The following is a 25,083-nucleotide window of genomic DNA, read 5'->3' as shown; positions in this document are numbered from 1 at the left end:
GTAGCTCACTTATTTCTTTGTAGCTCAGTTTGATCTTGTCAGACATAATGTAGATAATTATAGCAGCAACAATACAAATTAATTACACATGCTCTTGATTTTTGATGTTATGCAGACTTACAGTGCAATAAGGTTTTGATTTTACACTTAAAAAACCTTAATGAATATTCCTCAACTTCCTTTCATACAAAGCTAAAGTAATAAAAGTAGGTTTTAATGTTTACTTCTAAAAGAATTTAATGTATTATGCAGTATATATGATAAAACTTTAAAGATGGAGAATATGAGTATAATAGGTTACAGTATGCATGATACTTTAGCACTTGTGAATCACATCTATACAACGCCTTAGTCTTTCTAATCTAATATTTTTGATTATGGGATTTTATAAAATAATTTAAATTAAAATTATCTTTTATAATGTTGGTGTGGTTTTAAGTAAAGTACATATTATTATGTTCAAGAATATAAAATCCTTGGATAACCTACTTTAAAAATGTACTTATAATTATACATGTACATTATAATAAAATGTACATGCACAGTGACTTTGAGGAAAGATTGGTAAACTTGGCCTTCTGCTCCAAATGGCTGTTAGTTCTTTTATATAAATAAAGTTCTGCTAGAACACAACCATATCCATGAACTTATGTATTATCTCTATCTATATTTCTGTTACAAAGTCAGTGTTAAGTTGTGAAAGAGACCATATAGTCCTATTAATTATACAAAATGTTTATTGCATTCACTTTTTAAATACAGTCACTGACTTAAAAACCATGTTTCTGCCATCTAAAATCTTTTAATATGTCCTATTTAAACTTTCTCTAGGTTTCTTTTTTCTTTTTTTATTGGTGCACTGTAGTCATACATCTTAATGGGGCAAAAGATAGTAGAAGCATACATGAACACATCACTAATTTAGCCTCTCCTTAAAATCTGTATTATGAATATTTTAATAATACTTATATCATGGCTCATTTTAAGTTTAGCTGACATAAGTTATATAAATTAGTTTAGTATCTGAAACAGATAATGTCACATTTTACACCTTATGTGATTGTTAATATAATTACCACCTAGAGAAAGAAACATTAATATTGTATTATTCTATGTATTAAGGGTTTCAAAAAAGTGAGTATCAGAAAATATGTACATGTTTTCAAGGGTTAATATATTCAAAGTAGGTTTTCCAGGCATATTTTAAGTTGACACATTAAGTAGACACAGAATGTAGCTGGCATACAGGTTGTGACTTGGAAGGTTTATCCAGGTAATACTATTATTTTACTATAGGGCTGAAACTCATATAGCAGATCAACAATGTAGTTTTATTTTACATTAATTGTGTGTGTGCACTAAATTTTCATTAAAGGATTAAATAAGCAAATAGCTTTCCTAATGAATGTTAGACTTTCTATTTTTCCTTAGGTAGCATAAGCTAACCATGTAACCATAAATTGAAGTGATATAATAAACAGTCTAATGACAACCGGTCTTTAAATGTCATTTAAAAAATAATTAGCCGGGCGTGGTGGCATAGCTTGTAATCCCCATGCTTGGGAGGCGGAGACAGGAGGATTGTGCATGTTCGAAGCCAGCCGTGCTGGCTTAAGAGACCCTGTTTCCAAAAAAAAAAAAAATAGGTCTGGGAGTGTAGCCCGGAGGTAGAAGGGCTTCCCTGAACCCCAGTACCACCAAAATTACTACTACTACTACTACTACTACTACTACTAATAATAATAATAATAATAATAAGGACCTGATTAAAAGGCCCTATGTCTTTTTTCTCCCTTCCAAAAATAAAAATAAATTGTATCCTGTACTTTATCTCCTGTACAGATGTGTTTCATTCTATTGCTGAGCTTGCTGCACTGTGGTGCTCTGGGTTTTATTATTTCCTTCTCCAACTGTCAATGAGCAGGAGAGATATGGGTCACATCCAGTGGCAGGAGGCTAAAGACTGGGCTCAACGGAGAAACAAAAGCAGATGCAAAACAACCCCAGGGCATATTCTACGTGGATAGTATCTAGTGCAATCTTATGGGAATTTCCTATCTTTCTAGTAGTATTTAAAACCAACATTAGAGAAACCTGGAGGAGCTACATTTGAATATGTATATGACTATGAATATAGCATGGTCAACCTGGACACTCATTGTTGGGAGGGGGATAAAAGGAGGCAGTGGGGGAGGGCACCAAACACTGTGTGTATCTATGCTATTTTCAATATGATCCACATAAAAATAAAAATAAAATAAAAAATAAAACCCACAACCAAACCTACATACTTTCTAAATAATGCATGCTAAAAATTTGCAATAGCTATAATATCATATTTTTATTTTTTATCTTGAAATTCATTGCACAAGAATGGTGTCTACAACACAAAAAGTTATACAACATATTTCTTTTTGCCTGAAAACATATCCATTATTCAGGGTTAAAAGAGAATTATAAGAGTTTGTCCTTTAGTCTACTATTATTTCCACTGAAAACTTTCTTTAACCATTTTTGAAATTATGGTGACTTAGAATCATTCATTTGTAGAATTGTTCTTTATGTTTGTTTAGAGTAGTAGTTATATGAACTAGAATTACATATAAAGGTATGAGAATATAGAAACATACATGGATTATGGGATCATTATTTCTTACAAGATGATTTCTTTCCATATGCTAAATGCATTTTTACAGGTCTAAGAACTCAATAGAATGTCCTATTCAGTTTACCTCTCTAAACATGATTAAATATTACATAGGAAAGTAAAATATTCCCAAGGATCCTTTTTTAAAATTCAGAAAGTTCTCCTTAGTTATTTAAGTCCCTATAAATCAATAAGCACCTAACATAATTATTAACATGTCTAGATGCTGACTATTAGACTTTTACGGGAACTCTGGAAAGAGCATTGCTTAGTATTCATATTTGGTATTCATATAAAGCACCAGGTATTTTCAAGCAATTTACAAGCTGTCAAGGATCTGTGAGCCACTGATCAAAATTTATTGAATATTGAAGAACAGGAGAAGGTAAGAGAAGTAGAGATAAATGGAGAAAAGTGGTTTGTAGCCAATAAAGAAACTCTTGTTACATCTTCTGCCCATATGCTGGAGAAAATTAGGCAGAAGATAGATTTTTGTGTACGTTTTTAAGCAAATATAGTAACAGAGAAACTAAGACAAAACAAATCTGCAGAAAGAAAACGTTGAGAAAACGTTGCCACCAGGTTAATCTTTCCTTGACTCTAAACACTGTTATGCACCTGGAAACTACCTTTTGCTTATCTTTTACATGGCTTTCCTTATACTTTTATTGGTGCATTATAGTTTCATATCATAATATAGTTCATTATAATAGTGACATCATACATACACATAACATTTGGTGAGCATCCTCCTATCTCTCTCCTCTTCCTCTCACAGGATATGGAGATTGACCTTGGTGTTCTCATATATGTATATAAGGGAAATGGAAGTGTGGACACTTCTTTGTTAAAAGACATGGAGGAGAAGGACAAAATAGCAAGGAACCAGAAAAACATTACTGCTGTGCTCAAAGCATAGATCATAAGAGGGAAAATGAAAATTACAGAAATATATATATATATATATATATATATATATACAAAAACGCATGTATTCACAAATGCACATGCACACCCTACACATACAGCTGCCCATGTAACTGAATTTATGTAAATCACATTAGAACCTCCAACGAGAAGCTTTTGAGAATTAAAAATGAAGCCATTATTGACTGAGTCAGCACATCAGGCACACACGTGGGCTGGCTCTGGGTACCTCGAATGAATGATTATCCTGTATAAATTATAAGCAAGCTTTCTGGGCTACTAATAGTGCTAATATAATGAACTAAATCATTCACAGGTTTTGCATATCGCATTACCTTACAACCATGTTTACTTAGTTGTAATTTATCAAAAAAAATTATAAATAAAATTTTCATTTCAAATCAAATGAGACTAGAAACATACCTATGTGTTAACATATAACACACAGACCTCTCTATGTCCCCTAAGTGTTCTTGTCCTTCCCTTTGCCTCTGTTACTGTGTAGTTTAATTTGTGCCATGGGAAAGACATGTTCTGATTCACAATGACTTTAATAACCTATCTGTAGGCAAATTTTAAAAAGGAAAATACTTGCAGACACCTGCCAGGTGGTACATTACAGAGAGACACAGAGGAATGGCATTCATTTGACATTCCTGTTGTGCAGGTTATATTTTCACTTGATGTCCTCACATCATTTTTTACTTCAAACCTGTTAGTTTGTACTTTTCAAAACTCAACAGCATTCCTTATTTTTGAGCCAGATGCCTGACCCCTTAAGTACACACACAATTGTTTCCATTTTATCACTATTTATTTTCTTTTACATAAATCTGCTCTAGATAACCTCACTTTATCACTCTCTTATACCATTTCTTTTATTTCATGTGAACGAGATGCTTCAGAAAACAGCAATTAGACCCAACTTACCATTTTAACACACATTTTTAATTTATAATTTTGATTCAGTTATCAAGTGCAAAATGCTGCTTATCTCAAATGTTAATATGTTAAGTCAGGTAGCAAATTTATATTAAATATGTAAGAAACCATTCTGACTTATATAACAGTTCTTGAAGTCAACTTCTGTTTTAAGTGGGTGTATGGTTAAATAAAGAGATCAGTTTCTACTGCCTTAATCTTGCATTAAGATTCATTAGAATGCTACACCTATTTTACAAACACTTTCTGAATATTTGAGTCTTAAATTCAAATACTAGACAAAATCATATTACCTGGGAACAACAGAAGCCAAGAAAGACTCCCATCACCTCAGCAGGCTGAGCTATTTTCAATTATCTTAAGATTCATTCTCTACACTGGAAGCAATGTACTCGCAGTACTTGCCCAACTCCTTTGACTTCTCCCAACTTCACGACTCAACTGAGTTGCTTGATTTCTTTCCTGGAGAAGTAATCTGGTTTTATTTATTATTTTTTTTCTTTTTAAAAATGTCATATGAAACTATTCTTTTAGAGTAAGAAAGATCAGGCCTTAGAGCAATATCCATAGCCATTAACCTCAGGACACAAACCTAAATTGTCTTCTTGATACTTTGTCTTCCATCTTTTTCAGAGCATACTTTGACCCCAAAAAAGTGTTCTGTCTTAAGTGCCATTTCTATGACTTTCCTTTTAACCCTTTATTACACAAATGATTCACACAGTATAAACTTTTATAAGAAAAGTTACTCATTTTCTTCTGAACTCATAGATGAAATTCTATGTCTTTCACTGTATCTCATAATTCTTTTTTTTTTTTTTTTGTAGCACTGGGGATAGAACCCAGGGACATTCTACCTCCAAGCTATACCTCCATCCTAGTTTTTTAATATTTTTTATATTTTTGAAATAGGGTCTCACTAAGTTGTGAAGGGCCTTGCTAAGTAGTGAGGCTGTCCTCTTCTCCTCCTGAATGCTGGGATTATAAGTGTGTGTCACCATGCCCCCTTCTCATAATTCTTAACTATGTGGATGTATTTTATTATCTTACCATTGTGTGTTTATTTTTAGTATGTTTTTGTGCATGTAATTGCTTATTAACTTATAATAAACTATTATTTTCTCTATAATTATTACATTTATGTGTATGGCACTGGGGATTGAAACCGAGGATTTTCTACATCTGAGCTACAACCCCAGTCCTTTTTATTTATTTTTGTTTTGAAACAGGATCTTGCATCTTGCTAGGTTGCTGAGAATCTCACCACATTGCCGAGGCTATCTTTGAACTTATGATCTTCCTCTCTCAGCCTCCCATATACTGGAAAAAAGGCACTCATGGCTATACCTTGCTTTTTTATAATTATTAATTATAAATCTTACAAATGACAGAAATTCCTTTTTTTTTTTTTTTGGTGGTACTGGGGTTCCTGGAAGCCCTTCTAACTCCGGGCTACACTCCCAGACCTATTTTTACATTTTTATTTGGAAACAGGGTCTCCTAAGCCAGCGCGCGCGGCTGGCTTCGAACCTGCGCGATCCTCCTGTTTCTGCCTCCCAAGCGCGGGGATTACAAGCGTGCGCCACCACGCCCGGCAGAAATTCCTTTTTTAATAGAGGTATCTCCAAAGATTTTTCCATCTTCTTACCCTCTTATTCCCCTGGTAAAATAATCTATACCATTATGAATCAAATTATTTTACAATAAAAATTATAATTTTTTAAAATTTTTATTGCTGTATTGTTAAACATTTAATGGGGTACAAGGTAGAGGCATACATGCACATATCACCTAATTAGCTCTTACCCAATTCCCACCCCATTCGCTCCCCTTTCCTCTTTCTCATGTTTGGCTTAGTGATTGAAATTGATATGTTTGTTAATGTATATCATATGCATTGGAGAATTTCTCTACCCCCATTCCCCTCAGTTTGGTCTCCTTATTTGCTCATCTATAATAACTTCTTCTTTGTCTAGAGTTCCACCTTTGCAGCATATCCTCCCTAGCTTTTGCATATTAGGAAGAACATCTGATTTCCTATTTTTTGTTACTGACTGACCTCACTTAGCTTACTGTTCTCCAATTCTATTCATCTTCCTGTAAATGACATAATTGTGTTTTTCTTTATAGCTGAGTGCAATTCCATTGTGTATATATCCCATAGTTTTGTAACCCATTCATCTGTTGATGGACATCTTGGCTTGTTTCATAACTTGGCAATAGTAAATTGTGCAGCTATGAACATAGGTACACATGCATCAGTTTGGTAGTTTGGTTTCCTTTCTTTTGAGTAAATACTCAGAAGTGGTATTGCTGGATCATATAGTAAGTTCATTCCCATTCATCTGAGGATCAATGTATTCGAGTTTCCACTTCTCTGCATCCTTGCCAGCATTCGTTGCATTAGTTGTTGGTGGTGTTTTGAATGATTGCCATTCTAGTTGGAGTTAGGTGAAGTCTCAGGGTAGATTTGATTTCCATTAGATTTGACTTCCATTTCTCTGATTGCTAATGATTTTGAACATTTTTATGCATTTATTGGCCTTTTAAATTTCTTCTTTCGTGAAGTGTCTATTTAGTTCACTTGCACATATTTTGATTAGGATATTTGTTTTCTTGGTATACTGAGTTTCTTGAGTTATCTGTATATTCTAGATATTAGTCCTCTATCAGAATAGGTGGCAAAAATCTTCTTTCATTCTGTTGGTACTTGGTTGAGGTTCTTGATAGTTTTCTTTGCTGTACAGAAGCTCCTCCGTTTAATGTAAGCCCAAATATTGATTTGCCTTTTAGTTCCGTGTGTTTTGGGGGTCTTATTGAGAAAGGTTTCATCTGTGCCAATGTATTGCAGTATTGGGCTTATGCCCTCTTCAAGGAAACTCAAGGTCTCTGGTCTAATTTCCAAGTCTTTGATTCATCTTAAATTGACTCTTGTGTAAGGTGAGACGTGTTCTTTATCTCCATTTTTTTGCATATGTTTATTCAGTTTTACCAACAACATTTGTTGAATGCCTGTTCAACAATCCATATGTTATCCATATATTTTTGGCCTCATTGTAAAAAATCAAATGGCTGTAACTCTGTGGATTTGTTTCTGAATCTTCTGTTTTGCTCTATGGTCTATAAATCTGTGGTGCTGTGGTACTGTGCCAGTGTTATGCTGTTTTTATTACTGCAGCTTTGTATGATACTTTAAAATCCGGTATTGTGATTTCTTTTTTGTTTTGTTTTGTTTTGTTTTGTTTTTGGTGGTACTAGGGGTGGAACTCAGGGGATTTCTACCTCTGGGCTATACTTCCAGACCTATTTTATTTTTTATTTGGAAACAGTGTCTCACTAAGTTGCTGAGAGCCTGCCTCACTAAGTAGCTGAGGCTGGCTTCGAACTTGTGCAATCCTCCTGTCTCAGCCTCCCAAGAGCTGGGATTACAAGCATGCGCCACCACGCCCGGCTTTCAGGTATTGTGATTTCTACTGCATGGTTTTTGTTCCTGAGAATTACTTTGGCTATTCTGAATTTTTGTTGTGCCAAATGAATTTAAAAACATTTTCCAAATGAATTTATAAACATTTCTACATCTGTAAGGAATTATCTTGTTAATTAAATGGGTATGTCATTGAATATGTAGATCACTTTTAGAAGTATGGCCATTTTGATATTTATTCTGCCTATCCATGACCATGAAAGGTCTTTCCATCTTCTAAGATCTTCTTTGATTTCTTTTCTCAATGTTTTATAATTTTCTTTGTAGAGGTCTTTTACCTGCTTGGTTAAGTTTACTTCTTACTGATTTTTTTTTGTTTGTTTGTTTGTGTATGTGTGTGGAATATCCTGAGTGGAAGTGTTTTCTGGATTTATTTTTCAGTGGATTTATGGTTGGTATACAGAAAAGCTTCTGGTTTTTTAATATTGATTTTGTATCCAGACATTTTGTTGATTTGTTGATCAGATCTATAGTCGTTTTGGTTGAGTTTGTTGGGTATTTTAAGTATAATATCATATGATCTACAAAGATTGAAAATTTGAAATTTTCTTTTTCTATTTGTAATTCTTTGATTTCATTTTTTTCCCTTATTGCTCTGGCTAGATTCTTAAGTACTGTATTGAAAAGAAGTGGTGATGATGGACATCCTGGTCTTGTTCCTGTTTTTAGAGAAAAATCTGAAAGTATTTTTCCCATTTAATATGATGTTGACTGTGCACCTATCGTTGATTGCCTTTATGATGTTGAAGTATGTTCCCTCTTTTCCAATTCTTTGCTGTGCTTTAAGCATAAATGGATGTTGGATTTAATCAAATGCTTTTTCAGTATAAATTGAAATTATCACCTGATTTTTGTCATGGTTCTATTTATGTGATGAATTACATGAATTCGTTTTTGTATGTTGAGCCAGCCTTGCATCTCTGGGATGATCTGCAAGTTGCTTTCTTTCAAAGTTTGGAATATGCTACTCCAGGCTGTTCTGGCCTTAATGACTTGGTTCAGGAAGTCTGGAGTGATACTAATTGGTTTACTTCTTAATGTCAGTTGATGTTTTCTTATTTTTGCCATTAAGATTTTTTTCCTTGGCTCCTACATTTGTCATTTTGACTATATGTGGCACAGTGGAACTTTTCTCTGATGTCTAAAGGGGGTTCTAAAATTTTCTGTATCTGTATAACAATTTCTTATTCTATGTCTGCAAATTTTTTTTTAATTTTACTTCTTTGAAGTTTATTGGTCCCTTATTTCATCTTTTTTCTCTTCTATGCAAATTATTCTTAGGTCAGCTCTTCTGAAATGAGCCCATATTTCTTCAATATTCAATTCATGCTGTCAAATTATTTTTTCTAGATTATGTACGTGTTCATGTTTGGAGTTATCATCATCTAGGAGCAAGATCCTAATCTCCATGTGGTCTAATCCATTTTTTTACAGTTTGAATTGATGCCTTCACTTCAATTATTGCATCCTTTATATCTTTCAGGCTCTATAAATTCTTTTGGGATGTCCTGTATTATTTCTGTAGTCAGATTTCTTACTTGACCTTTTGGTGATCTCTGCAGTTCTGTGTTGTCAGGTTCTGTTATTGTGATGTTGTGGGAGCTCATTGCTTCCTTGTTATCCCTTCTTCTCATGATTCCAGAACTTTGTATATATTGCTTTCGATTTCCCTCAGTCTCTAGGTGTTAATTGTCATATTCAAGGGCAAGTTGTCCTGTATTCAACAGCGAAGGTTGAGTGAGGAGAGAAGTGAAGTCACAAATGCAAAAATAGGGTAAAACCAGAGTTAGGATCAAATACAATGAGAGTATGAGTTTGGTAATGTAGTATATATTAGACATTAGAAATAGTGAATATGTAGTAGTAACCAATGTAGAGTTTTTAGTATAGTGGTATGAAGTCGACTTACAAGGAAACAAGGAGAAAAGAAGAGAGAAAAAAGAGAGAAAAGAGAAACGATGGGTAGAAAAGAGTAGGTGTTGTACAAGGAAAAAAGGTTTGGAGAGAGTTTGGGAAGAGAGCAAACAAACTCTACAAATATATGAATACTCAGCAGACTGGACCTTTGCAGTCTCTCTCTGTGAAGACACATAGTGCCACTGGCACACTGCTGAAAGCCTGGTTCTCTGAGTCTTTCTCAGTTTATGGAGATGGCCGATATCAATGAGTCTGGATCTAGTGTTACGTGTAGGTTACCCTCCACGCTTTCCACAGATGTAGAGTTTCAGTTTCTCTCTGCCTCCATAGGTATTGAATGCCTTTGAAACCAAACTCAATGCAAGAGTCTCTGTTCTCCACAGCTATGGCTGGGCTGGTTTGAATTTTCCCCATTCACCATGATCAGGTGCTCTTTTGTAATCCTGGAGATTCTATTATTTGGATCTAGGGTTAAGCATAGGTCTTCCCCCATACTTTACACTGATACAGAGCCTGAGTCTGTCTGAGCCTCTGCTATGTCCAACAGCAGACTCTACCCCTACCTTCACCAAGTTGAACAGTAAAGTCTCAGAGCCAGTGAGCTAATTAAGGATACATGAGTTCTTGGTGGCACCATGCTGGGCATTTTCCTGCAGGAACTGAAGCTTCACTTGTGTTGTTCTTGACCACTGCTCTTCATCTCTGGAGGGCAGGGGGAGTTCAGCCACCACTGCTGCAATTTGTATCCAGTGTTTGTGCAGGAGGAATTGAGGGCTTACAATTCCAATGATATGTAGCACTTACTTCAAGTTCTTGGTTGTTTTTGTGTTCTTCTCTGGAGTCTGGTGCAATGAGACAAGATGGCACCATCGTGGTACCTTTGGCCACAAGACAGGTGGGTTTTATTTTTGTTCTTTGATTGGTCTTCTAGCCTTTTTTTCCCCCACTATCTTTTAGTTATCAGTTTTTATAGTTATTGTATTTTCTGACCTTTGTTAGAATTCTGTTTTTAAGGCAATGGAGATCAGGTGTCAGCAGGACTGGTTTGTGCTGTTTCCTTTAGTCACAATCTTCCCAGGGTCAAAATCTATAATTTCTATTGGTGCATTTAATTGTTCACAATAGTGAGAATCATAGTGGCAAATTTATATACACACATACAATTATTTGGTCTGTTTTCTTTTCTGTACTGTCCTCCTCTTCTCTATCTGGGCATGAGAGTGAAATTCACCATGATATACTTATGTGCATTTAATATTATTTAGCTGTTTCATCCAACAAAGTTTAAGAGCCAGTGAAAACCTTGTTGGAAACTGAATAAAATGACCAGTGAGTAATATTTAATAATGCTTGTTTACAGGAGTTGTCTCATGATGGCAATTGAATGCTATGTTTAATTTATAATGCTCCTAGGAGAATTAAAGCAACACACTTTGTAAAGCACTCAACCAGGTGGGGTAATTAGTTAAATCAAGTATCAATTAGAACAATAGAAGAAACAATCTATTCTTTGGTACCTGGTAATCAGGATAAGTGTATTTAGAACATAAAAATGTCTTTTTTAATCCCAAATAATATCTGCCCAGTCAAACAAAGAGATACAGCTGAAATGGTTTTAGCTTCTTCAAATTCATATTGGCCAATTACTTGAAAATGAACATGAGATTTTCATAAGTTGATTTTGAAAACAATGAAATACAAAGACAATATCACTTTACAATACCACAATAACCTAGACTAGAGAATTATATTTGTTTCACACTGTGCATACTCCAACCAGGCTCTAGAAATCATTATTTACCTATTAATATGTATTTCCATTAAATATTTTTAAATATTAAAAAATTTTTATTGGCACATTGTAAGCATACATCTTAGTGAGGTACAAGATGGTAGAGGTATATATGCACATCTTTCTCGTTTAGCCCTTTCCCTATTTTTGCCTTATTTCCTCCTTTCTTCTTTTTATGTTTTTCTTAGTTATTGACTTTGATATGAATTTAAGAACATGATAGGAATAGCAAGGCTCTAAAGTTACTGATCATTATATATCAGACACCATCTTAAGCCCCAGTAACACAGTTCTTCACTTAATAGGTACAACTCTAAGAGGTAGGTATTATTGTCATTTCTACCTAATGATATAGAAAGTAAGCCATAGACTGGTTAAGTGATTTTTCTAGGGAGCAATTGGCAGAAGAAAAAATTGTGCCATGCATAATGCAGCCAAAGAGAACATGTTCATAAGTGAAAGGGTATGACTTCTCTCTTCCATTTCTGTAATTTCATTCCTTTCACTTTAGACTTATATACTCTGGGGAACTGCATTAGAAATAAAAGAAGAAACACTTTGTTATAGACAAAAGAGATAAAGGTAAGCTACAGAGTAGCTCTTGAGTTTCATCATTTTGCATTGACATTTGGAAAATTATCATTTACTCTTTCAACTTTCACCAATTTCTGCATGTATCTCATCACCAGACTTAAGAAACCTGGAGCCACCTTAATATTTTGTGCAACTTCTCATGAAGTAAAAAATTTTCGACTCATACCTTAAAGAAAGGAAATACAAATAATTTTTATATGTTAACTTCAAAAAACAGAGTAATCAATGAAATTTATACTAAAAAGTTGATAATGGCAATATTAAAGAAACTTTTGAAAAAAACAATTGTATAAGCCTTTTTTCTGTATTTTTTTCTCTTAAGATATGTGGACAGGAAAAATGTATATGAATAAAAATATATATTTGAATGTTTTCTAGTGTGCCATAAATGCATAAACATGTTCATAGATACCAATATATGCACATACAAAAATCCTAAGATATTAGAATTGGAAAATCTCACGTTAAATAACTTGGTTTAGTATATTCTAAATTATTCCCAATTGGTTTTGAAATTGATGCCTCAACTTTTTTCTATACATGTTGGTTTTCATGAAAAATAAAAGAGCAAAATTTGGTGCAATATTGCCCTAATTTGGAAAGGAAGTATCGGAGATTGAACCCAAGGGCATTCTACTTTCTGTCTATACCCCCAGCCCTCTTTATTGTTGTTTTGAAATAGCATCTCACTAAGTTGCTGAGAATGGCCTTGAACTTGCTGAGATTCTTCTATCTCAGCCTCCCAAGTACTGAGATGACAGGCATGAGCCACCATAACAGACTGCATCAAGTTTTAAAGAGTATTTCTTGGAAAAATATGTACAATCTAGTTATTTACCATATATATCATAAAAATACGGTGCAACATACTCAGAGCAGAGGTAATAGAACAATGACATTAGAATATTCTTTGTGAATTTCTATTGATCTGTAGTTTTCTCCTGAATCTGTATTAAACCATAATAATTTATTCTCCTAATAATAATATTTTATAATATCAAGTTGATCTGTAAACAAATGTGAACAAGCAAGTTTCTGATCCTTACAGTTTCATCCAGAGTCAATTAATATTCTTTATTTTAAGAGGTACTGTGTATGTCACCTTAGTTCTTATGAAAAATAGATGTAATATAAATTACATAATATATATATATTATATATATATATATATATATATATATATATATTTATAGTCTTATTCTTAATTGGGATTTCCAATGAGCAGAAGGATTCAAGGTTAAATCTTCAGTGAACTTTTTTTACCTAAACTTCCAATGATTCACTATACCTGTACAGCTGGAAATAAAACCTATCAGGTTCCCAATAAAACTTGATGGGTTTTAGAACACATTCTACGACTACTCATTTAAGTATGCATTACACTGAGGTTATTATGACACTCACTAAAAGCTCACTAAATCCATTTCAACAAAGCTCAAGGTTTTAACAGACTTGTCAGTGTTTTGCAGATACCATGATTAGCACCATCTATTGGTTGACTTTATAAATATCACGTATTCTTCATGTTTATAAATATTTATTCAGAGGAGAAAACGCCAAATAATAAATGGCTGATCTAAAAAATTAAGTTTTGTGACAATTCAAAGAAAAATAGAATATATATTGCTCTTAAAATCATCTCCTATCTTTTGGAAATTTAAAATTTTAGAGTAGAAACTATTTTTCTTCTATTCAGTTAGCATTCATGAGAAATTAGTAAAGTATGTGCAAGTTTTTATTAAATTCCTCATGTAATAGATAAATAAGATTTGTATTTAGGTTTCTTCTTAATGTTCACTTTAGAATCACAGGAAATTATGTGATATGGATTTTTTGTGGCAACAGAAGTCTAGAAGTAAATAATTTATTCAAAACCACCAACTCTGGAAAAGTAGAAACATCTGTCATATAATAATATTTTTCTGGTAAAACATTTCACAGTAATCACACAGTCTGTATTTACTTCAGCAAATATTTATTTAGCTCCTCATTAATATGAGAAAAAACATATGTGGTTCTTACACACACACGCGTGCACACACACGCACACACGCACACACACAGAAGAAATATACATGAAGGGAGGGGAGAAAAAGGAAAGGGGGAGACAGAAGTCACAGATTGAGGGCGGTATTGTGAACATAATAAAGTGATGAGGAAGAAAGTCCACCTGACATACTTGGCTGTAGAGTCAGTCTTTTCCATTTTCCACACTACCTGTCAAGTGCTTCCTGATTGTACATAGGTTGTTGGAAGTTAATGCTAATTTTACAGATTAACTTTATAAGATAATCTAATACAATGGCATCCTTTTTTGGTTTACTTACACCTATCAATGACTATAAACTGGTTGAATTCTCTTGCCAAAAAAATTAAATCTATGTTTTTCTGAATTGCTACTAGGAAAATTTTCCAAGATATTGATTTGGAAGATCTAGATCACTAATGTACTCATTTTTGAAAGAGTCATAATAGAACCACTTCTATGTGTTCTATATAGATGCACACACATTTATTGGGGACCCAACAAACAACTTCATAATTTACTCAGTTTCTTTAGGAAATGCCATTTTGTAAATACCTTGTTCTAGCCTGAGTTTTTTAGTCTATCCTATTTAAGTTATAGTACATAAAAAAGACCATATAAGCTGGGAATAGTGGAACAAGCCTGTAATTCCTATACTTGAAAAGCTGAGACAGGTTTTCAGCTTCTAGACTGGCTCCAACAATTTACCAAGACCCCAATCAACTTATTGAGATCCTGTTACAAAATATTTTATACATATAATGCACACACACACACACGCACACACACACACACGCACACACACGCACACACACACACACACACACACACATATATATATATATATATATATATATATATATATATATATGACTGAGGGTGCAGCCCATAATGCCTCTCTATATTCAATCTCCAGTACGAAGAACCACATAATATTTGAGTTAGCTACAGTCTAAATTGTGGGGAGCCAATAAGGTTTTCCCCTTTAAGAATACTTCTGACTGTCCTTTGCCCAGAGCCAAGGTTTGGGGTCATGTAAAGTTCAATGTCTGAGAGAAGCTCAGGTGGAATTGATTGGTTTGACCGTTAAGCGCACAGGTGGTGACCAGTCTTGATTGGTTTGACCATTAAGCGCACAGGTGGTGACGTCATGATGGTTGACTGACTGGGAGTGGTATAAATAGGACGAGAGCGATAAAACCTGGATCAGTCAGTAGAGATATCGACCCGGGAGTGTACTGCCGATCCTTCCATGAGAGAATAAAGTATTCTATGAATAAAATTCATTGAATAAAATTCTTTTCATCCTCACTCCTCTCTTCAGAACCCGTACTTTTGCCGGCTGGCTCCGGCACTAAATGATCAAATCAAAATCATTTAGAAAATTTATTCTTATAAAAATTTTTTATTTTACCTGCTTTTTAAACATGGCATAGACCAATTATTATTAGAAGTATGGCATTTTACTAACCATACTTTATTAACATTTTATTATTATCCACAAATAAATTTAAATTCCAGATTTTGTTAAACAATGTGTTAGCCATCCCACGATTTAATGATTACAATGGACAAAATCAGTGATTCTATGACTTTATATTGGCAGAAATCATAAACATGCAGTACTGTGTTTAAAAATCACAAATACAAGAATAATTTAAATTACATTGTATAGAATAAAATACTGTTGATCTTCTACTTCTGGCATTATCATGGCTTCCTTTTTTCTGATTTCAGAAAGAATAAACTCTAAATATCCTAAGAGTAGCATTTTTCATATTACAAAACTTGAATATTAAATATGATGAATGTACTCTCTGCCTTCAACTATTTAAATAAGAGAAGAAAATGCTTCTCTTTTTATTGGTGCATTGTAATCATACATCATAATGGGTACAAAATAGTAAACATGATGCACATTCTCAAACACATCAAGTCAGTCACTAAGCTAAACATGAGAAGGATGGAGGGAGAAAGGAATGGGGAAGGGCTAAAAGAGAGGAAATTTTGACTTTGCTTTTTTTCTTCTATCTTTTTGTGTCTCTCTCACCGCAATGACATGTATAAACACTCCATATAACTTTTTAATTCAAAATAAAATGTTTAAAATTGTGCTAATTAATATTTTGTTTCATTGTTTATAATAGGGGCATAAATTAACACTGCAAATACATTATATATATATATATATATATATATATATATATATATATATATGCATGGCATCAAATATAATCAGAAAATAATTGAAGAACTTTTGCTTGACTAGGCTAAGACAAAGCCAACCTGCCAAACAGAAAAGATTACAGATATCACAGTTCTTAGGAAGTTAATGAGTAACTTATCAGCCCTTTAAACTAAACAATTGCTCCTCGAAACACTGTAACACATTTTAAATTCTAACTTTAATAGAATAATTCAGTTCTCTAAGTAATGGCTCAGAAAATCATGTATATGAATGGCATGAGAGCAAGTATTGTGCATTTACAGATGGGTAACAAGCCTTTATTTTGAATGTTACTCCTCAACATACAGGTATTGTCAATATGTTGGTATTAAGAGGTGATTATGCTGAGAGTGAGGATGCATGCCTATAGTCTCGGTAATTGGAAGTCAGAGATAGGAGGATCACAGGTTTAAATCTGTGTGCTAATTTTAAGAGATGCTGTTTCAAAATGAAACAAAATAGTAAAATAGGGCTAGAGGCAATTCTCAATAACACACAATAACACACACACACACTGGGGATTATTCCATGAGGACTCCATCCATCTGAATGGTATTAAGGTGTCAAGTTGCTTATAAAAGAAGCAACATTTTTCTCTCTGTGTAGTATCACTTGCCATTCATTTGGCTTCTCTCTGGCAGAAGTCACTTTATCAGTCTACAACTCATACACTTTGTAGCACTCTTCTCTCTTGCTCTTTTCTATCAGCTGTGTGGGAACACCACAGCTTTGCTTCCATCTGAAGTATGATGGATGCAATAAGATGTCTTAAAAGTAGAGAGCAGTTCTCACTAGTCAACCAAACCTGTCAGTGCCTTGATTTTGTACTTTCTAGCCTCCAAAACCTAAATTTCAATACATTTCTATACAATATAATTGCCCAGTCTCAGGTATTTTATAATAGCAGCAAAAATGGACTAACGCAGAGTTTTTGTTTGTTTGTTTGTTTGTTTGTTTTCGTTTGTGGGTGCACATGCTTCTCTGTAAAAGCAAACAATAAAGAGGATTCTCTTTATGCTGGTCTTACAGGTCTTGAGTAAGTGAAATTGAGTACTTGGGCTCATTGCCATTGATATAGTATTAGCTAGTTGCCAAGGTTTTTGATAGGTTGGTTATATAGCACTGCAACATGCTTTTAAATGTTATGGTGAGACTATAATGATCTCATAATCAATCATTTCTAACCTGCTGAATGAACTACTATGACCTTCGCCCTTTTTTGTGGCCAATGATATTTCAAAAGGCTTTTTTGCATTTCTTGGTGTTCACAAGATAACAAAACCGAAATCATTTTTAGCTTTTTTTTTTTCATTAATGATCACAGGGTACAGAAACAATCTCAGAGAAAGCTGGTCATTTGTGGTATTTTTTCATCTCTCTCATTTTCTATCTCCCCTTTTAAAAGATTACTTTTTGAAGGAATATTCTACATGTTCATCCTGTGTGCTCAGAAGAAAAATAATATAATGTTGTTTCTAGTCTCCTAATCTAAAGTGTTTATTTTTGGAAAGGCACCTAAACTTTATGAGGGTTGTTGAACTAAATAGAGTTTTATTCTTTTTTGGAAGCAAACATACATGATTATTTATCACATAATTTGTATAGTATATATAGTGTATTATTATAAAAGATTGCATGTAATTATTTTGATTATTCTATGATTCACTTTTATCCTAGCTTATTAAGCAGAAGGTTCTAAAATCTTTTACTTATGAGATGTGAGAATTATTGTTCCAAATATATCTCACAAAGATGATATATAAATTAATAATTAATGATCATGTGTCAAATAACTGCGTAGGTGATAATAGAGGCTTTTTTTCTTTTTAGAACTCTAAGGTGAAAATCAACTCCTGTCATTTGAGTTGTTGCTTGACGAAAGTAGTAAACGCATCCTCGTTTTCCATTGCTCATGAACTCTCAACTGCTAATTACTGCAACTCAAAAAAATTGCCCTGGAATTTAGTCAATAATATTTTCTTTATCTGTCAATTTAAATAAAGAAATAATAATTTGCAATTTATCATGAAAAATATACAGGGACAAATGATTTATGAGCATGAATATTTTTTCTTAGTTAAATTATAATTTGGTTTACATGTATAAAACTTGTTTTTATTAGCAAAAGACATTAAAATTATTTAGTGTTCAACAAATGTCAGTTCTGTATAAGGATACAGTTTTCATGAGTGGGTAGATGATGGACTGCACAATGTAAAAAAATAATAGTGTTCATAACTTCATATGTGAAATCTTAAAGTGGAAAGTGTATGAGCTGTAGACTGTGATAAAGTGAGTTCTGCCAGAGAGAAGCCAAACGAATGGCAAGTGATACTACAAAGGAAAACACTTGGATGAATGTGCTCCCTAGAGTAACAGAGGAAGCACTGCACGTTAATTCAGGGCACACAATGTATAGACAGAAAACAAACAAGGTTTACATGTCAAAGCGCTACTGGAAGTCATATTCCCCGATCGCTGTCCTGCTGCATGTGTTACTGAGCATGTCTGTAAACTTCCAACAGTGGAGTCTAGCTTAGTAAATGTCTGTTCTTGACAGAGCATTTGAGACTCGATTCATTTCTACAGTGCTCCATTACCAACTCTGACAGCCTTATGGCTCATTGGGGAAATGAAGTATAACATTAGGTTACTAAGCAACTCTGCAGCATTTTAAAAGTATGTCTTGGAACCACTTTGTTTCTCCTAATTGATTCCATCCATATCATTTTGAACATAAATGGGACATCATGTTTAGAAATATTCTAGATGGCTGCTTTCAGCTAGCATGTCTTGCTGCCTTTGCATATATGAATCAAAGCCTGACATATAAATATCATATTAAAAGCAGACTCTTATCTTCTTCTGAAGTTGCATTGAATATATGTGCATATATGTTTGTATGTAACAGTATGCATATATATGTATATATAATAGTGTGTGTGTGTGTGTGTGTGTGTGTGTGTGTGTGTGTGTCTGTGTGCAAAAAATATGCATAATTATTTTGGCAGTTTAAGCCAGAGTCTGAAGTTACCTGCACACTGTCAGGAAATAACATGAAAGACTGAAGAGGGATTATATTGTTTTTATTTATTTTACTTTCAATAGAATAAAGTTTTAATTAGTCTGCCTGACTTAACACACAGTAAATCCCAACAATATAATATATCAGAATTAATAGCAAATCTGTCTCCCAGAACTGCAGCCACACTGACATTTGTTGCAGTCACTAAACCACTGAGCAAGATAGTATCTCATCCAATCTTAGAATATTAGTGACAAATGCATCCATATATCATATTTTATTAGGAGCCAAGTAGGCTTTTATCAACTTTGACTCCTCTTTCCATTATATCAGAGGAAAGGAGTAAATAATAAATTGTATAAACATTTTATATATAATGCATTCTATCAAGAACCTGTTTGCTATTCACATTGCTTTTCAGAATAGTGCATAATGTAGTTACTAACTGGATATGTGGGATGTTTTGCAATACAATGAGGTCAAGGTTGTAGGAGAGACTGACAAATTGGTAAAAATCTGTGTATTTGTTTTCACTCAGTATATTATTTAGAATTAATGAACTATCATTTTTTACTTAAGAAAAGACTATTAAAGAGCTATTCACAAGGCTGATTTATTTTTCTTTTGCAGTACTGGGGATGGAATCCAGGGGCATGGTACCTCCAAGCTACACCCCTATCCCTATTTTGTAGTCTTTTTTTTTATATTTTGAAACAGGGTCTCACTGAGTTGCAAGGGCCTCACTAAGTAGCTGAGGCTGTCCTCAAACCCAAATCCTCCAGTCTCCACCTCCCAATTGCTGGGATTAAAAGTGTATGCCACCATGTCTGGCCTCAAGGCAGATACTTTAAGGCATATTTAATTATTCAATTAATTTGTAGAATCATAATAACATATCTTCATTTTATTTAGGCATTTTTACTGGTAAATACTTTTGCTTTTGTACTGGGGATTGAACCCAGGATTGTTCTACTTCTGAGCTTTAACCCAGCCTTATTCTAATTTTTATTTTGAAACAGGGGCTTACTAAATTACCATATCCTACCCTTGAGCCCATGATCCTTCTGTTTCTGCTTCCTAAGTACTGTGATTATAGGTGTGCATCATCTTGCTGGGCTGCATATTTCGGAAATGATGAAAAATGATGCCAAGGTGTGTTAGTTCAGCTGTGCATGGTGGTGGACACCTGAAATACCAGTACTTGGGAGATTGAGACAGGAGTATCAAATATTTGGGGATAGTCTCATCAATGTAGTGAGACTCAGAAACCTAGAAAGATTATTTTTAAAAAAAAGATCACTGTAAAAATAAATCTTATTTGCTAGATCAGCATCCATTCTTGGTTATTAGTATTGCACGGCCTTACTAGTGAGACAGAAATAAATATGAAAATCTGACCATAGCATTATGGTGATGAATTTTAAGCCAGATATTTGTCATAGTAGTACTGTTATAGTCAATGTACAGTAAATGAAATTGCAATTCTTTATATGAAATATTGTATTAACACATATTGTACTATGATATGGTTTATGGCTATATGTATTGTACATAAAATTTTAATTTACTTGGGAAAAACATGTACTTTTCTCAATACAGTTTACATACGCAAAGAGGTAAAATAAGAAAAAAATCATGACACTTAAAATGTAAAACAAGGTGTTCTAAACCATATGTGTTAAGAAGGTAATATAGTGTCCTGATAAGTATATAAGTCAAGAATTTTATTTTTCTATTAAGAAAGCAGCCTAATCATGATAAAAACCATTCTGCTTTGCTGCTGGTAAGGAAGAACCATGCAGGACACATCAAGTTCTATGGCTCATATTTTGAAGAAAAGCTGATAAATTTTGAAGTTACAAAAGTCTCTCTCAAAAACTACAAAAAAAAAAAACCCACAAAATGACTTCTCAGATGAGTATCATCAACAGATGACATCCATTAGCAGATTTTACAATGTTTACTTTAAACCGGAAAAAAGAAAACAAAAACTACTAGTCAACACTACTTCTTATTTTGTGAACCAAGGCTCCACCTCTCCAATATAATTTCCTCAAATGGCTGACAGCCTATAGTTTTTAGTAGCTTCAAGCAAAATAAATCAATAAGGAGTGCCATACAAAAGCATTGAATAGCAACCATGAACTGAAGGAGCCTGAGGTGAATTTTAATTCAACACTGGTACATTGGAGAAAAGTTTCTATGCACTATGGAAGCAGAAAAACCTTGAATTTCCTGCTTGTTTTACCAAACAGCTCAGTGTTGACACATTGGCTTTCTTTAATACACATTTCTTAAAGAACACCATTTAAATTTATGGCACATAATACTATATTACAGAACATAATCTTGAAGGTGGAAGGAATGAATTAAAATATATCTGCAATTTCAGAAATGAAAGTTAACAGTTTACATAAATATGAGACTTTACAGAATTGTGTATCACTAGAATTGCTTTTGGGCTTTTTTATTTTAACTCTTCAGATTTGAGGATGAGACTTTTCTCTTTTATTTTTGTTATAAAAACATTTACAATTTATTGTGGAAAATTAAAAAAATGAAACTATTAAAAATGAATCTAAAAATACAAAATAACTGTCAGATAAGCAATATTAAGTTTTATTTTATTTCAAGTGATGTTCATTTTCCCTTCCTTTCTTTCTCTCTCTCTCTTTCTTTCTTTCTCCTTTCCTTTTTTCCTTCTTTTCTTCCTTTTTGTACTCTAGACATTCTATCTACAAGATAGAAAACAGAGGCATTTTCTTAGATAACTCTAACCCCTTTTATTTTGAAATAGGGTCTCTATGTTGCTGAGGGTCTCATAGGTTGGTGAGTCTGGCCTCAAATCTGAGATCTTCCTGTCTCAGCCTACCAAGTACTAGGATTACCAGGATTGCTTGTGTGTACCACTACACTCTGCTTTTTCACATTCGAATACATAATTACATATCTATTTTAAAAAATTAACATTTTCTTACTTCAGGAAGACCTGAGGAGATTATTATGAAACCAGAGCCCTGAAAATATAAATCAAATTTAGAAACATAGTAAGTTAGGGTACAACATGATGATATTAGAGTGTACAGAGATAATTCAGACGCGAAAGGATAAATCTGAACTTGAGAGTGAGTAAAGTTGCTTTTCAGATGAAATTTAGATCTACTTTTTGTGTGTGTGTGTGTGTAGTATTGGGGTTGAACCCAAGAACATTCTACTACACCCACAGCCCTATTTTTTATTCCTTATTTTGAAACAGAGTCTCACTATGTTGAGAAGGCCTCACTAAGTAGCTGAGACTCACCATGAATGTGTGATCCTCCTGCCTCAGTCTCCCAAGTACTGGGATTACAAGCATAGCCCCACTTCTTCAGGTTAGCTTTATTATCTGTCTCTCAGGTTTTTGTTGTTGTTGATGTTGTTCTGAGCATCACAAAATACTCTTCTTCACAGAGAAGGCACAAAATATGTATAGCATAAAAATGTTCAAAGTACGTAAAATATACTTTTGGATGCATTGACAATTCTATGGTATTGTGCAATTACATCATTTAACAACCTACTTGCAAAAATGTCCACACATAGAGTAGCAAATTTATTTTAATACATGCTACCATAATCAAAGTATTTGATGGAGGTAAATTCCACGAATCATAATTTGTAAGTCCATGGATAGAGATGGTGAATCAAAATCTGGACACTGCAATGATGGGAATAAAAACATAAGCACAAAAGTTTGCATCTCAGGCTTATGAAGGAGAATATAGCTAATCACTTTGCAGAAGAAACGTTCCAAAAGAATAAGAGCACAATTGAATAAGCTGTGGAAGTTCTCTGTAGACAGTAAGGGAAATATCATTAATTTGTATAAAATTGTGTACACTGTGTTATAGCATCTCCCATTGTTAGTTTACTGAAATCTCAGAGCCTTTGGCCACCTTGTGTTACAGCTAGGCAGAGACAGAGTACACGTAATCATCAGCAGTGGGAAAAGAGGGATGATCCTCTTTGTGATGTGTTTGTGTAAACATTGAAATTATTATCTGATTTATTATTTTATAAACTTGCTGATGAAATATCTTGAATACCCCTTTTATTGGTAAGTAATAATTCTTTTTTTCTTTTTTCTTTTGGTGGTACTGGGGTTCCTGGAAACCCTTCTACCTCCTCTGGGCTACACTCCCAGACACCCATTTTTTAAATATTTTTTATTTGGAAACAGGGTCTCTTAAGCCAGCGAGGCTGGCTTCGAAACTGCGCGATCCTCCTGTCTCTGCCTCCCAAGCACGGAGATTACAAGCGTGCACTACCACGCCCGGAGGTAAGTAATAATTCTTAAAAAAGCTCAATAACCTTGTGTAGGAACAGAAATGAAGAAATCCCAAGAAGGCCTGAAGTTCTTGTTACAATTTCTAAATTAACCTTGAGAAAAGTGGAAAGATTACACAATTCACAAGAGGTGATGACTGTTGTTACACATGAAATCATAAAGTGGTGGACTGTTTGGCATCAAACATACATTATTCATTTACATTTATTCTACAAATTTTAATTTGTCATCTTGCAAACAATTTTCATGTCACAAAGAAACAATGAGTGAATAACTAATTCATAAATCCTCATAAAATTCCAGAAGATTAGTCTCAGTGTGAAACATGCTAGCCTGAAAGTTACAAAAAAAAAATTATAACCAAACCACAATTCTTAGCACCATCACGAATAGCCAAACAGGTTGATGCATGTTTATAATCACAGCTGCAGAAGAGACTAGGTGGTAGAATCACGAATTCAAAACTAGCCATGACAATTTAGCCAGACTTTTTTTTCAGAATAAAATAAAATTAGGTTGATATGTAACCCAAAAGGTAGAATTATCCTAGTTTCAATTTCCAGTATCTAAAAAAAAATGATTTATAAGTAAATATATCACTTGTTGGGTAAAATATTCAGTCACTGATGTTATGGAAAGAATTTGAGATCTCAAAATCAGCTGTTAATGAAGGGGGTCGAGGGTCTTCCGGACCAATGAAGGGGGGTTGGCGCAGGAAAGACCCAAGGCCAGCCATTGAAGATAAGCAAGCAAGCAAGCAAGCAAGCAAAAGCTTTATTAAGACAGCCCAGCTCCCTTTTATATCAGGCAGCTGCGAGGAGGGGGCTTCTGCTCACAGCAGAAGATCGCACAAAGTATTGGGCGTTTACTGATTGGTTGGCTCATACCCCAGTGGGTGTGTTATCAGGGGACTGATTGTTGGGCATCCCGTGGCCCCTTTGGCAAGCTATGAGGTAATCAGCACAATCCGGAAGAGAAGCCGAAGAGGTGCCATCTTTGGCATGACTGGGCTGCTTATCCTAACAGTTAACATATAATTCTCTTCCAGGATCTTATTTGTGTGGAATTAAAGTAGAATAACGAACTCATGCTTGCTTCTAGAAAACAAACTTAACAAATATCCTTTTTTAAATGATGTGATGTCAAGAAAGAGTCTAACCCAAGGTTAGCGCACA

This window comes from Muscardinus avellanarius, assembly GCF_963383645.1.
Source record: "Muscardinus avellanarius genome assembly, chromosome: 6".
Lineage (NCBI taxonomy): Eukaryota > Metazoa > Chordata > Mammalia > Rodentia > Gliridae > Muscardinus > Muscardinus avellanarius.
The sequence above is the reverse complement of the archived record's forward strand: the minus strand, read 5'-3'. Positions refer to the sequence as shown.